This window comes from Camelina sativa, chromosome 20, assembly GCF_030686135.1.
Source record: "Camelina sativa cultivar CO46 ecotype springtype chromosome 20, ASM3068613v1".
NCBI lineage: Eukaryota > Viridiplantae > Streptophyta > Magnoliopsida > Brassicales > Brassicaceae > Camelina > Camelina sativa.
Window position 1 is genome coordinate 28,957,636 of NC_141899.1, and position 16,559 is coordinate 28,974,194.

Sequence of the window (16,559 nt, forward strand, 5' to 3'; positions counted from 1 at the left end):
ATTGTAACCCCAAGTAGTCTAAAACTCAATAATTGAAATAGCAAAACGAAAACAGAAAAATAAACTAATTTTAAACTTCAAGTTCTTCTTCTCCGTCAACTTGTAGAATCTGGTCATTGTGAGTCCTCTCCATCATTGGAAATCCCATCAACTAACCATGATTGAGCATTAGTAGCATGATTCGCAACCAATATATCAATATTATTCTCTTTTTGTCTCTTCCTTTGGTTCATCAATCTTAAATTGAATTGGACATACACAAGATTGTTCATTCGACTTACAGCAAGTCTGTTTCGTTTCTTTGTATGTACCTACATATAATACTAGGGAGCAATATAAATTAACTGAACCATTAAACTATATGCATAAAAATCAAGGTAATTGAAAATTAGAGCAAAATAAAGTCTAACTCCTTCAAATGTACTCCAGTTTCTTTCACATCCGGATGAACTTGTAGTTAAAGCCAAAATTCTCTTAGCCATTTTTGTTAAATTAGGAACAGCATTTCCATATATGTTTCCCACCAGTAAATTAAAATTTTAAAATATAAACCAATGTAAATGATCTAAGTAAATAAGTGAGTCATGCTCGTGATGGAGTAGAACTACGTGCTCGTGTTCTGTTTGAAAAAAACTTGCAAGTGCTCTGTTTGCAACAAACCTGCTCGTGCTCTGTTTTTTAAAATATGCTCGTGCTATGTTTTAACCAATGAAACGATGATACAAAGAAACGATGATGCAAATCCATGCTCTGTTTGAAAACAACCTGCACATGCTATGTTTTTTAAAAACATGATCGTGCTATGTTTTAACCAATGAAATGATGATACAAAGAAACGATGATGCAAATCCATGCTCTGTTTGAAAACAACCTGCACATGCTATGTTTTTTAAAAACATGATCGTGCTATGTTTTAACCAATGAAATGATGATACAAAGAAACGATGATGCAAATCCATGCTCTGTTTGAAAAAAACATGATCGTGCTTTGTTTGAAAAATACCTGGATCATAATCCTCCTTCTGGCAGCCTAGGATGGCCCATGGTTTTCCAAAGTTCCCTTCTTTGTTTTTGTAAATCGCCAGTTCAAAATTGATAACTTGATATTGTGTGATGAAATCTGATATATCATGGTTTTTGTGGTTTTTAACCATGATATAAGAAGTCTTTTAGAATCTTTTGATTTGTTTTCTAGGTTATTTTTGAGTCTTTTCGGGATTTATAGGATTTTGGCATGAAAGGAACAAAATGGTGCAGTTAGAGGGATTTTGGAGCAATTCAGCTAAGGAAGAGAACTTGGAATCGATTCAGAGTGATGGTGTCGATCGACACTACCTTAGCATCGATCGACACCCCTGTTAGCCGCAAGAAGACCCAAGTTTTGGAAGTTTTACAAATCTGCCCCAAAGTTTTCCATAATTGCAACACAAGTCTGTGACGTGTTCTAGGACATATATATATAGTATTTTTAGGTTTTAGAAACCCTTAAGTTATTTTCTAGCAAGTTTTATTTTCTGCAACCCTGAGAGATTTTGAGAGCTTTGGGAGAGAGAGATCTGAACTCCTTTGTAGAGAGAAGAATTTCTAAACTCCTTCTTTACTCTTTTAATATCTATTGCATGTTATTCAGAATGATGATTTGTGTTTCATTGAATATGTCTGAGTAGTTTGTTTGTTGTTAGGTTCAGGGTTTTTCACAGGGTTTTTATGAATTATTAGATCTGTTTATTTAGGATTCATTATCTTTCTAGATCTTCATCTTAGGTTGTTCTTCATATTAATCCTTGATTGGCCATCTAGAATTAATAACCTAGGAAAATAAATAGATATGAGAATATAATTGATTTTCCTGATAAAACCTTTTGATGAGCAAAATTACTTTCTGCAAAGAGATTTGATTTAGTAATTTTGTGAACAATCTAAACTTGTTTTTAAAGCTGGTTTTTAACCTTGAATTTTACAAAGGGATTTGGATTTTCTGGTTTTAAATTTAGATAATATTTGTAGTGATAACTGATTTATTTTACAAAAGTGTTTAGAGTTCTTTTTTTTTTTTTTTTTTGGTAAAGGACCGGGAGGAAATCCTCCGAGCTTTTATTATTTAAACACCAAAACTACATTCGAACAAGACGAGGACATGCAGGTCCTGATAAGTCTGCATCCAGCAAAGGTTCAGCAAAAGAAGGAACCGTATCTAAAACATGATAACCTAATGGCAAAGTAAAAGCATAGTTAGCTAAACCATCCGCGAGGCGGTTAGCTTCTCTATACACATGAGTAACCCGAACTATCCAGTCCCGTTAAATAAAGCCATGGCACAGACGCACCAGGAAAGACAACGGGTGAGAGTCACCAATCCCCGTTGTAAGAAACCGAACCACCAACTCAGAATCCACCTCCAACTCCACTCTAGCAATCCGCCACTCCCAAGCTAAGAGAAGACCATAATACACACCCCATAACTCTGCTAATGGTGCAGAACAACGACCAATATTAAGTGCAAAGCCCCCACACCAGCTCCCCGGTTCATCCCGCAGTACACCACCCGCAGTTGCTAGCCCTTGGTTACCCCTTGATGCTCCATCTGTGTTCACCTTATACCACCCAACCAATGAAGGCACCCAATGTACTAAACACTCTCTCTTCTCTGCTACGGGTCCCTTCGTCCCTTTATTCGCAGCCACAACCGCCTTTGCCAAGTCTCTGAGAAAAGTTTTACTCTGTCACGCCAGGGAGACTTATCACCAAACACATTTCCACACCGCCATTTCCAAGCCCACCATACTGTTAACGTAAACAAAACAGACCAGGGACTGCGAACTGAACCACCCCCTTGGCTAAGATTCGTGTATAACCACTCCAACAAGGACTGGGAGAAGAACAGTGGATGCTTCCTTTGAGGTACAAGCCGCTGCCAGACACCCACCATAGCCTGACAATCTCTAAGAACATGAATGATCGTTTCTATACCACCTTTACAGACCTGACAGATATCATCATCACACAAGTGCCGACGACACCTCTCTGTGTTCGTCATAATGGTTTGTCTCGCCGCTTGCCAGAGGAAAAGTCTCACCCTTTCTGGTGCCTTAACTTTCCACACTCTATCATAGAACGAACCCATGTTCTGTGCTGAGAAGGTTTCCCGTATCAACATAGAGTAGGCCGAACTAACAGTAAAGTTCCCATCCATTTCTCCACTCCAAGACAAACGATCTCTGGTACCAGTCACTACATCTAGAACCACCGATGCCAACTCCAACCTCTGATCAAACGCCAGATAAAGGCCAATATAATCCCACAACCAACCCGAACCATCCTGCCAATAATCACGAACTGTAGCCATCTCATACCCAACAGGCAAAGGTTGTATAACAAGATCCACTAATGGTCTACTCAGCAACCAACGATCTGTCCAGAACTTCACAGTCCTTCCATCCCCAACGACCCAGCTAAGACCCATTAGAATCACCTCACGCAACCCAACACCAATACTACGCCATGTTGAAGACCAGTGACTCTTACTCTGCAACCACCCCATGTCATGAACACTACCAACTTTGTATTTCGCTCTGACTACCCTTGCCCATAAACTGGTCTGATCATGAAGTAATCTCCAACCAATCTTTGCAAGCATAACTTTATTCATCTCTCCCGACACTCTTATCCCTAAGCCACCGTCACACTTTGGTCTACAGACTTTCTTCCAAGAAACAAGATGTATCTTCCTCTTCTCTGTAGTAGATCCCCACAGAAAGTCACGAGAAATCCTGTCTAAACGACTAAGAATACTCGCAGGAAGCTTTATCGTACTCATCGTATGAATTGGTATCGAAGACAACACTGACTTCGTAAGGGTCAACCTACCCGCAAAACTCAAGCATTTGCCCTTCCAGCCTGCTAAACGAGAGGAGACCTTCTCAACAACACTACTAAAAGTCTCCTTGTTGATTCTCTTTTGCAACAGCGGCATTCCCAAATAATGCCCTAGCTACCTCGTTGATCTGATACCACTCTCAGCACTTATCAGATTACTCATGTCACGAGATACGTTAGCTGAGAAGAAATTTTTTTACTTCTCTAGGCTCACTTTCTGTCCCGACGCCAAACAAAACTTTTCCAACACCTTACGCACTACTCGTATTTGAGCAACAGAAGCTTCAGCGAACAAAATTAAATCATCTACAAAGCAGATATGAGATAATTTAGAGCCACCTACGGATAAAGTAATGGGCTTCCAAGCTTTACTATCAACCTCCCCTTCAATTAAGTAACAAAGCCTCTCCATGCACAGAACAAACAAGTAGGATTATAGAGGATCACCCTGTCGGAGACCCCTCAAAGGTTTAAAAGGCTCTGTCCTTTCTCCATTCCACAACAGAGTCATCGACGGACCAGAGACACATTGCATTATCCAACCAACCCACACCTCCGACAATCAGACTGCCCTTAGTGTTTCTTCTAAAAAGTCCCAGCGGATGCGATCATAAGCTTTCTCCAAGTCTAGCTTTAATAACATCCAACCTTTCTTACCTTTCTTGCGTTTCATGGAGTGCATAGCTTCTTGGACCACCACTATGTTGTCTGTGCTCAACCGTCCTGGTATGAAGCTAGATTGTGCAGGACCGACAATAGTAGATATAACCTCCTTCAATCTTTCTACCATTGTCTTTGTAATTTTCTTAAAAAGAACATTACATAAACTTATCGGTCTAAACTGAGTAATGCGCTCAGGTTTAGCAACCTTCGGGATCAGTGTCACCAACGCATCATTCGTATTAGGAGGAAGACAACCAGTGTTAAAGAATTCCAGCACAAGTCGCAACACTGACTCTCCCACAACCTCCCAACAATGCTGATAGAAAACTGGCTGGAAGCCATCTGGTGCCGGGGCTTTAAACCCCCCCAAACTATGAATGGCCCCTTCCACCTCCGAAGCAGTAAAAGGTCTATTCAGCCTGCAGACTTCTCCACGAGTCAACCTCAGGAAACCCTCACATGACAATGCCACAGACTCCATATCTACATCATCAAGCGAATACAGGCGACTGAAATACTCCACAGCCAACTTCTCAAGATCTTTCCCCTCTGAGATCCAACTCCCGCTATCATCCCTCAACATATCCACCTTGTTCCTTCGCCGTCTGATTATTGTAGACATATGAAAAAACTTAGTATTTCTATATCCTTGAGACCACCACTTTGCTCTTGATTTTTGATACCAAAGCATCTCTTCCTGTTCCAATACCACATCAAATTCTTTCAACAACGCATCCTCCTCAACCAACAACTCAGTCGTCTGACTTTGGTCAATGCGAGCCTGAATTATCCTTATGTCATTCTCAAGTTGAAGCTTGCGAGCATTGATATCACCAAAAACTTCTCTCTTCCACTTCTTCAAAGTCATTCTCAACCTTTCCAGCGCCTCACGAGTATTAATGTTTCTATCCCATGAAGACACTAAAAGATCTTTAAACCCTGGATGCTGTAACCATGCCGCTTCAAACCAAAACGGCCTCCTACTAGCATCTCCCATAGGTTTCGGCGTCAGTTGTACATACAACGGAGCATGATCCGAGGCAAGGAACGGCAAATGAGTTACCACAGCTTCCTGCCATTTAAGACGCGACTGTGCACAACATAGCACGCGATCCAGCCTTTTAGCAACAAAGGAACTTTCCACTCGATCCCTTTTCCAAGTATACTGATTTCCCCGAAACCCCATATCTATAAGGGACACCTCATTAATCCAATCTCCAAAAGCTAAGGAGTCAGGAGATAACAACCCATTTCCCCCAGTTTTTTCATCAAGTCGAACAATCGTGTTAAAATCGCCACCAATGACCATTGGTCCAGTTACTCTTCTAATCACCTCAGATAACTTATCCCAGAGCCCACTTCTACGACTTACAGTGGGAGCAGCGTAAACAACGATTAGATTCAACACCTCCATCCCATCTTCTACGAGTGCGTGAATAAATTGATCAGACGATTCTACAACCGTAACATTACCAATACTTGATCTCCATAGTAACCAAAGTCCACCACTTTGACCTACCGCATCAACTCGGAACATATTTTCAAAACCTAACCCTCGACATATGCGCCCTGCTCTATCTCCACCAGCATGTGTCTCGAACACAGCCAAAACATCAGTAGAAAACCTCTTCAGTAAATACCTTACCGACTGGCGGAAATTGGGTTTATTTGCCCCCCCCCCCCCCGGAAATTCCATAATAAAGCGTTAATCATTACAAGATAAATCACGACAAGAAAAGCTGGGGCGGACCATCATTGCGCATGGATCTCCATCCCCTCCGACGACGGTTCCTGACGCACCACCAAATCTGTACCACTCGATACATCCATCGATTGAGAGCCTGTAGTCGCATCTGAGCCCAGATCGGAGCCTGAACAGGAACCCAACTCGACCACACCTCCATTCAAATTCGTATGATCAAACTCACCACCCTCACGTCTCGGACTTACCTTCTCAGTCCGAAGACGCTTCCCATTCACCGACAATTCCACTTCACTCTTTTTTCGTCCAAACACCAAACCCTTAGTGGGCTTATTCGATCGCACAGGTTTGGGCTTCCCCATATGTTTCTCCGGCCCTGTAACAAACACTCCTTTTCTATTCCCAGGCCCATCAGGAGGCCCAACCGCTTTTTCGTTCCAACTCGCCCCAAAAACCGGTTCCTTCCCCCCCATGGCACAATTAACCTTTTGAACTTGATTCGAAACATTAATGTTTTCCCTCTGTATCTGATTTGATACATCAATATTTTCCTTATACTTCCCCGAATCCAATCAAGTTGTCTTTTTCTCCGGAGTTTCCAAATCAACTCCCAACCTTCCAAAAGCATTCGAGAGTGTAATATTGCCGAGAACACTTTCCTTATTCGATGCACCAGACTTTCCATCCGTAGCCGTACGACCACTTGCTACCATAGACGGACCACTCTTCCGATGCGGCTCCGACCGCCTACCACGGTGCCTCACCGGAACAAAACCATCATTTTCTTGTGGTGGACTCCTCGAAATGTCCGCATTCACCTCTGTAGCCACTGCACCAGAAACGTCCCGAGTTTGCACCCGTTTCGGGCATGAGCTAACTAGGTGTCCATACAAACCACATCCAGAACAAATGTTACTCAATCTTTCATACGCAAAAAAAAATCTCTCACCATTGATCATAATCGTCCCCTTAAGTGGTCTGCTAAGGTTGACCTCCACACACACCCGAGTAAACCGTGCTCTCTCAAAATTCAGAGTATGAACATCCACTTTAATTGGGTTTCCCACACCTTTAGCAATCCTCATCAACACCCGACTATGATAGAAATTCAAAGGATGGTTAGCCAACCGCACCCAGACTGGTGTCGTGGTAATGTCATCCCTTAGCGGATCGAAATCCGGCGACCAGGCTTGTACCAACAGGTAGCTCCCAAAAAGTCTCCATGGACCACCAGTTAGAGCCGCCATATACTCTTATGAAAAACTGCCGTGGGAGATCCATAACATGCATCGCTCCACTCGGTTTCCATAGTTCCCGCAATCTCCGACCTAACACTGCGATTGGCACGGTTCGCCCTAACACCTTGACAACCATGCAGTTCTTCCACAGTCCATTCATAGCCTCCAAAATCACCTTTCCAATGGTCACCACTGGCTCCCCATCCTCACCATCCGGGAACTCCAACATCATTCTTGCATCAACAAACTCATCATCCACCACCGCCTCCGGAGCTAAACGCCCCCCAACCGTTCCTCATGTGACCTTAGCAACCCATAGTCCCGGCACATCCGGTGGATCACCAGGTGGCTTAGATCTCTCTCCAATATCTTCCATCGTCGCATCCTGATCACCACCACTCAAAACCCTAGAATCGCCTTTCGCACTCGCAGTCGCCATTTTTTCCAACCCTGAAAGTGTTTAGAGTTCTAGATCTGATCTTTAATTGCTTGAATCCTAATTATTGATTGATTTAATATTTCATAATTTCCTGAGAAATTCCCTAGGCCTAGCTTTTTGATATATTGAATTTTCACAAGCTTCTATTTTATATTTTGCATTGTTATTTTCAATTCAAATTAATCTGTTTAGCATAATTAAAAAAAAACTCTATAATCCATTGTGTAGACTTGAGTCCTTGTGGAATTCGACCCCTAAGTACTGTAGTGATCTCTTAATTTGAGAGAGTATCTCTAGGGATTAATTTGAACATATCAACATCATTGGGGAAAAATGCAGAGACACACTTAAAGACTGCATTTGATACCTCGTCACTGGAGGCTTGGCTTGAATCTTTATAGAAATAGTATGGGTTCAACAAATAACCTGTCAGATGCAAAGGATTGTCAAGTCGACCCTTAATCCTTTCTTCAATGATACTCAATATCGGCTTCACATTTTTTTTCCATGTTTTAATCCATCACTGATCTGATTCTTTGCTTCTATCAGTTCTCCATGCAAAAATCCTATTGTAAGCTTCTTATCTCCATCAACAAGTCGAAGCAGTTTGACCAATGGTCCAAAAACTTTCAAGCACATTATCATCCCATTCCAAAATTTAACACTCATCACTGTGTTAAATGCCTTCATTCCTTTGGAATGTTTCGACCATTTGCAATTTCTCCACTCACCGCTAGAAAACATGGCTGATAGTTGATCCCTCTTGTCCAAGAGACTTTGCAAAGTAAGAAATGATGATGCAAATCTAGTAACACATCCAGGTCTCACGATGTCTGTCCTATTTGTGAATGTTCTCATCAACGCCAATGTCTTATGATGAGCATATATGAAGATTGTGAATTCTTTCGCCATCTGAATTGTGCCTTTGAACCTTGTGAGTTTCGATATGCTTTCAAGCATCAAATTGATAGAGTGAGTCACACATGATGTCCAAAATAGACTCGGCTTGATCTCTTTCATCATTTTTGCCGCAGCCATATTGTTAGCGGCATTATCAGTAACCACTTGAACTACATTCTCTTCACCAATCTCCTCAATGCAGCCTTTGACATACTCAAAAATATATCCACCTATATGAGCCTCATCTGAACTATCTTTACATGAGCGAAACATTGTACCTCATTTGCAATTAACACACATATTCATGATACTTCTCCTTTTTTCGATCAGACCAAGCATTTGTCATAACCGTGCATCCATTCTTCTTCCACTCTTCTTCTTGTGGTTTCAGCAAACCATGAAGTCTATCAACCTCTTCCTTAAGTAAAGGCTCTCGAAGTTGGTGTTGACTTGGTGGTGTGACTTCTGGACCAAATTGTCCTATAGCTTCAGCCATTAGCTTAAACTCATCATTTGCGATAGTATTGAAAGGAACCCCTGAAGCATACACCCACCTAGCAATATATTGCTGAACCTTGTGTAGCTTCTCTTTCCAAATAGCATCATTGATATTTTGTTGCCTAGTTGGAAGAGGTCTAGATTCTGGATTGATGTTTGTTGCAAACTTATCCATTGGACCAAGTGTCCTTTGCTTCTTTCTTGATCCCATTTCTTCAAGTTCAATCACATCATCCATATCTCCACTGCCATGAACATTAACTGTCTGCTGCAGCTCATCATCTAGAGTTACCTTCTTCTTCTTCTTCTTCTTCTTCTTCTTCTTCTTCTTCTTCTTCTTCTTCTTCTTCTTCTTTGCTTCCTCGATAGCATTCTTGCACTTCTCTTGATCATCCTTTGATGATCTTGGACAATCAGAAACGTTTCCAAGAATTTTGGCAATGTGTACTTTTATCCTGTAAGCACCTCCTGAGAATTTTTTGCCACACAATTAGCATTTAACTTTGTCCAGATTCTTTGAATCAGACAACATTCCATATTCCCAAGCAACATCTTTCGAGTGTCTCTTCAAAACTGTAGAATCCGACGCTCCAACAGTTTCCTCATTCGAACCAGAATATATGGCAACTTGAATAATTTCTGAAAATAATTACAAAAGACAAATATGCAGAGTGAGATTCCATCGTAACACTGCTTGATGATATCAAAATTCAAAACAGAGTTTTACGATTTCAAGCAGAGTTTTACTATATCAATACTCTGTTTTTATGATATCAAAACAGAGTTTTACATTATCAAAATTCAAAACTCAAACCTAGTTTAATGATGTTAAGTATTATAGTTCTATCTTATATAATATGAGAAGGTTTTTCTCAACTTTTGCTAAGGAAATGACACTTGGCATGTTATTTATCTAACACCTGTCTTATGTTGTTATTTGGACTTAATTAACTAAATTCATTTGTACTTTGAACCTAAGTAACTACTGGCCCATAAAAAAAGAAAAAAAAAAAAAAAAACTCTCAACATTTCCTCTTTTCATTCTTCAGTAAAAACTATTTGTAGGCTTCTGCTGATCTAAAACCACAATTTATCAGTTTGTGATTTCATCCTAGGAAAAATTGATGATAGTTTATTTTGAAATGATAAATATGAGTTTCAATCTTATGTATAATTTAGGGGCAAGAACAGATTCTAAATTATGTAAAAAATTGGTTTCTGGGTTTCAGTCTTATAATGATTTATGAGCAAGAAAAGATTCTAGATTATATTAGATTGTGAGATGTTTATGTGTTCTCAAAATTCTTTTATCAATTCATAATTTTTTGGCTCAAATTTTAAATTTTGGGTTTCCATTCCTGCTTAGTTTCTGGCATTTTAGTTTTATATAATCTAATGGTGAGATGTTTTCTGTAAGTAATTTGATAATTGCTTACTTATTTATTCCTCATTAGATCTTACTAATTCTTTTTCCATAAAAGCAGAATTCATTCCGTTTTCCATAAAATTAGAATTCAATCCCTAATTACTCTCCTTTTTTTTTTGTCAACCATTGGGGCACAACAGGCCAACCCATTAGCCTAATCCCTACATTCGTAGGGAGCCTAATTACTCTCCTTTTAACACAAATTTTCAGTCATTATTATATAATTTCAGTCATTAGGTTCCTATAAAAAATTATATTATTTTTATATATCTTTCCAAATTTTAATCGGTATTCTTGAATAATTTAAAATTTTTTTTGCATGTTATCATGTTTGTTGTTCGCAATATTACTACGAAGAAAAAAATTATGTGAAAATGTTTGAAAATTTTATTTATTCATTAGAGTGTTTATGTATGTCTTTCCTACTCTCCATGAGCCGGTCCAACAATTTTGGATGTCATACAGTAAAAATTATTTCCATATTGTAGTTCGCTTTGCTTGCTCATATTTTTCTTTGTGTTTTCAATGTTTTCATGTTCATTTAAACATTTCTACGAAAATAAATATAATATTGTCTAATAACTCATTATTTTTTTAGAACTTTCGAATATGAACTTTTTTTATCAGACTTACATATTTGTTTTCCTAAATTGAATTTTACTTTAAATCTCAGTAACAACAAGTTTAATTAACACTAATCTAATGCTCATTCACCAACAATTCAAAAGATGAAATAGGTTTTTAGATAAACCTAATAAAATTTCATCCGTAAATTGGATATATCTACATGAATAATACACTGTTTTCTTATATAAAATTTGAACTTCTAAATTTTTTTGAACTTATAATTTTTTTTTAATAATAACTGAACTTATAATTTTTTCCCTACATAAAATATGCCTAAACTCCAAATACTAAACCCTACCTCATCAAAACTATATTTTAGACCAAAAGTTATAGGTTTTTCCCTAAACTCCAAATACTAAACCCTACCTCATCAAAACTATATCCTAAATGTAAAATAGAGAATCCAGACCTTTTAAAAAAAATTTAAATTAATTTAACATATTGTAATTTGTGTAAAAGAGGGCAAAAATGAAACTGTTCAAAAAGAAGTTTTTTCCTGAAAAGGATTATCTCAAAAAGGGTATTTTTAACAAATTCTCATATTAGAAAAATGTTTCAAAATTTCTCTACATTAAAAAAATAATATTATATGGTGAGAAACTCAATAGGTTTCTCACCAATACACATGCTATAATTTGTATGAAAAATCTAAAGGGAAAAATCCATAAACACTCTACTATGTAATCAAAAGTTTCTCCATGTGTTGAAATACTCTAATACTATATATAAAATGAAAACTCAAGTAACATCAAACAAATGAACCCAAAAAAAATTAATATGATCAATATATTTTTAAAATCACAAATATAACCATTACTGAGTAAACAAATAAAAGCTAATAATCTCCAAATAACTAAAATTGAACAACAATGTAAACTAAATCCGTGCGTAGCACGAGATGACTTTTAGTAAGCAATAAGACAACAACGATAGTCTATAGATGATAAAGCCAAAAAAGAAAGATCATATAATCAAGAGAAGAGGAGTAAAGAAAACCTGAAGACTCTCTGTATAGAGAATGAAGTTTGAGAAAAGTGTCACAGCAGTAGAAAACGAATAAAGCTTAGGGTTTCTTCAATTTATAGGTTTCGTTTTATAGCTTGATTGAAGGTTAAAAAAACAAAATACGGATGTATATACAATAACCGTATAATCCACCGTATATACGTCGTATAAGTAACCGAATTCGACCAACCCGTATCTATTAAAACGCTTAGTCTATAAACGGTACAGTGGGTCACCGTTTACTGTATACTCACCGTATATACGGCCGCATAGGCCGTATTTTAGAACATTGGCTAGTATTTTAGAACAGATGAAAATCTTCCTTCACGTGTTTGCAGGATGCTGAAGAAGAAAAAGAAACAAATGCAGCAAAAGCATAGAAATATATTAGTTTTGTTACAGCCAATCGTGGGGAAGTAAATGAGGATGGTATATGATCGATCTGTTTCATCATCAGTGTATAGCTTTTGCTTTAGCGAAGATGCAAAAGAACACATTTTTATTCATTCGAATTCCGCAGTTTATTAAAAAAAAAAAAAAGACGAGACTTTCTTTATGCAGTAAAAAAAAGCTTACAACTTTGAATACAAAATTACCAAAAAATGGAAACTTGTGTGACATATGTATTCGTTGCTGGAGATGTTTTATTAGTTTAGCTCTGTGACTGTAATGACGACAACATCTCTTCTCCGGCGTACCAAGTCGCCGACGATATCATATATCTTGTCTCTGGCGATTTCATCTTTCTCGACGCAATGTTTTGTTCGAACTTCGACGAACGGCATCACTCTCTGTTCCGACGGAAGTTCCTCCGGTTCCAAAGAAGATCCTGTTCACGGTCTCAACCCATGGAATCACAAGGCAAGATCCTTACCGTTGGATGAAGAATACAGACGATACCGATTTCGTGGACTACCTCCAGCGTGAGAACTCGTACGCTCAAGCTTTCATGGCTGACACAGAAGCCTTAAGGCGTGATTTAGTCTCCGAGATGAAAACTCGTATTCCGGAAGAGATTTACACATCTCCTGAGCGTTGGGGACCATGGTTCTATCTCTCTATAATCTTGAAACTTTTTTTGTTTTTTGATTCGAGTCAAAATGTAGTGAGCTTTTGATTGAATTGGGGTTTTGAATTGTTGATTGAGTAGGTTATATAGGCAATACATACCCAAAGGAAAAGAGTATCCACTTATGTGTAGGACATTGGAAAAGGTTGAAACAAATTGGCTCTCTGGTTTTCTTCGTGGAGGAGAAGTAGAAGAAGTGGTGCTTGACTGGAATCAAATTGCAGAGCAGTACGGTAAAGTTTATTCCTTTATGTTGATGATAGGATCAGTCACAATTAGTATGTTTAGTTCGGTCAAAGGAGGGTCGAAGTTCTCTTTTATTATATTGGTGCCGAGACACAGAAGACGGGCTACAACACGACGTAAACGAGGTACAAACGTGGATGAGGATAATAGACGAGTTGTTATCTCGTCGATTCTTCGAGCGATTGGTTCTGAAACCGTTGACTTCTGTTTGGACGAGCTGGGGCTCTTGTACTTGCTGTACTACTTCTCTTAAAGAATGGTTACGCAGGCCGTACGCTTGCATTTATAGGGAGTCGTGTCGGTTCGTCTATGTAAAAGACCATAATACCCTCCCTTCCCTTGGGGGTTTATTATGGGCTTTTCCTGGGTTGGACCTTTTGTTTGGGGTGTGGATCCACCCCCAACACTTTAGTATAAATCTTGTTAGTTTAGAGTTGTAAATTATTATTAAGCAAGTGTTATGTGTACTACTTCTTCAGGTTATGCTCACATTGGGGTTTGTCGGGTTTCACCTGATCATAACTATCTTGCGTACACGGTTGATCCCATGGGAGCTGAACGTTTCCTTCTCCAAATTAAGGATTTGAGAACCGGTCTTTTAGTTCCGAGGTTGGATGTTGATAGAGTTGTTAGCTTGGCATGGGCTTTAAATGGAGTCACCTTGTTTTATATTGTTGCAGATGAAAACCAAAGACCTCACAGGCAAATACATTAACTTATACTAGTAGTAGATTGATAGATTTTTGTCTTTATGAAACTTGGGGTTATTTGTTCAACTGTGACTATAATATAAATTATTAATTAGCAGTTGGCCACAAGATTTATCACTATTAATTAGCATATACAAGGTTTTCATAACACAATGTTCATAAAAACTTGGGTTTCACCTCTTTTGCTTCATTTGAGGTGATTACTTACTAAGTCTTTCTTATACTATAAAGAGTGTTTTATGTGAAAAAAATAGTATATATTAGGTTTAACGACCCAATGTCTCGAATGCCCAGCTTGCCAAGAAGATAGTATAAGGTCTCAAACTTTAGGATCCTTACATTCGAGACCTTATACTATCTTCCTTATACAATTCGTTTATTACCCTCTATAGTTAAAACGTAATTTTGTGTGGTTATTGTTCATTACCTCTCGAAAATATAATAAATAAATAAACAATTACGAATTACATAGGTTGTTAATCTCTTACTTTTTCTAGTAATATCTCTTACTTGTTCCATTTCCGGTGAACAACAACGACAATATTAGCTAGGGTTGTAGAAGAAGATATGTTGAAGATGACTACCAAATTACAATAATATTGTTCATTAAAACGGATTTATGGACCTACACTAAGCAAAAGAACGTTATGTACGTACACTAATCTCAAGAACATTATGTATGTATAAGTTCATATGTACGTACACGTTTATATGTACGTACACGTTTGATTTTAGGTTTAATGAACCCGAAATTACCATAATATCCTCGTCTTCTACCTCTAATATACGACTGAAAACCCTAATTTCCGCTGCCTCGGTTTATTTTTTCACGACTTCTGTCTATTTTTTTGGTTTCACTTGTGGGGTTTTTACTCAACTATTATAGATTTTCGTCTCAACATTTGATTTCTAAATTAAAAACCTATAAAAAGTGAGTTATATAGATTTCCGAAACGATATCTTGCTCTTCCATGGATGAACCCAGAGGAAAGATTTCCGAAACTGAGTAGGAAAAAGACGTTTGCTCCGGCCGACAAACAGAACACGATTGATGAATCTGCTACAAACCATTAATCTGCTAGACTGTCTTTGCCAACTCAAACAAATTCGTATTATTCTGGTAAGACTTTACAGCTTTCAAAAATGCTTACTAAATCTACCACGGACAAGAAGCCTACCAATACACTACGAAAACTATTTCAAAAAACAAACAAAGTATACCAAAAATATCTGTAACGAGCGAAGGCTGTCGCATAAATCTGTCGCAACAGGCCATTAGTCTACCATAAATATCTTCCCACCCTTTTACGTTTATCGCTATACCCACTAAAAACATAAGTCTATCATCAAAGGGCAACTTAATCTACCGAAATCATATATCTTTCGATTTCATCTACGTGGACCGATAAGTGTACCAACACTACAACTAAGTGTACCATCTACGTTGACCGATAAGTGTACCAAGACTACAACTAAGTGTACCAAAAATATCTGACGTACACCTTTAATCAGTCACCTATATAAATGTACCATCAAAGAATCGGTAGACTTTCTTCCAGTTCCCAATATTTTTTTTCCACTAATGGCATTAGCCGTAATTACGTTTTTTCTTAACACTAGTTTCAGGGGTAGTATGGGTACAGAGTTTATTCTAGTAATTACGAACTATTGTGTGCTACTTTTGTAATAACGAAGCTTTTATGTAATATTCTAGTAACTCTCCCTTTTTAATATGAAAAAGGTAAAATAACAACAACAAAAAAAAAAGTAAGCAAAATATACATCTTATTATATAAAATTGGGTTTTGAAAGTTAGCCATTAACAAAATTTTGATATGTGTCAAGTTATCAATCTCAGATTTTGACATGTGTAAAAGTCAATCTCAGATTTTGACATGTGTAAAAGTTAATATTTAATAGGAGAAATTTGATTAAAACAAATTAATAGGAAAAATTTGATTACAACAAAAATAAAATATTTTGTTTTAAAAAATATTAATACTATAAAAAGATAATTATCAAAAATTACAAAAATATTTTGACATGTGTCAAGTTATCAATCAAAAATTTTGACATGTGTAAAAGTTAATATTTAATAGGAGAAATTTGATTACAACAAAAATAAAATATTTTGTTTTAAAAAAATATTAATAATATAAA

General features: G+C 37.6%; 2 pseudogenes; both read right to left on the reverse strand.

Annotated features, from left to right (window-relative positions):
- Window positions 1-6,813: 6,813 nt before the first annotated feature.
- On the reverse strand, window positions 6,814-7,918 carry LOC147919530 (uncharacterized; annotated as a pseudogene).
- Window positions 7,919-7,947: 29 nt separating this feature from the next.
- Window positions 7,948-10,892, reverse strand: LOC147919531 (uncharacterized; annotated as a pseudogene).
- Window positions 10,893-16,559: the final 5,667 nt, after the last annotated feature.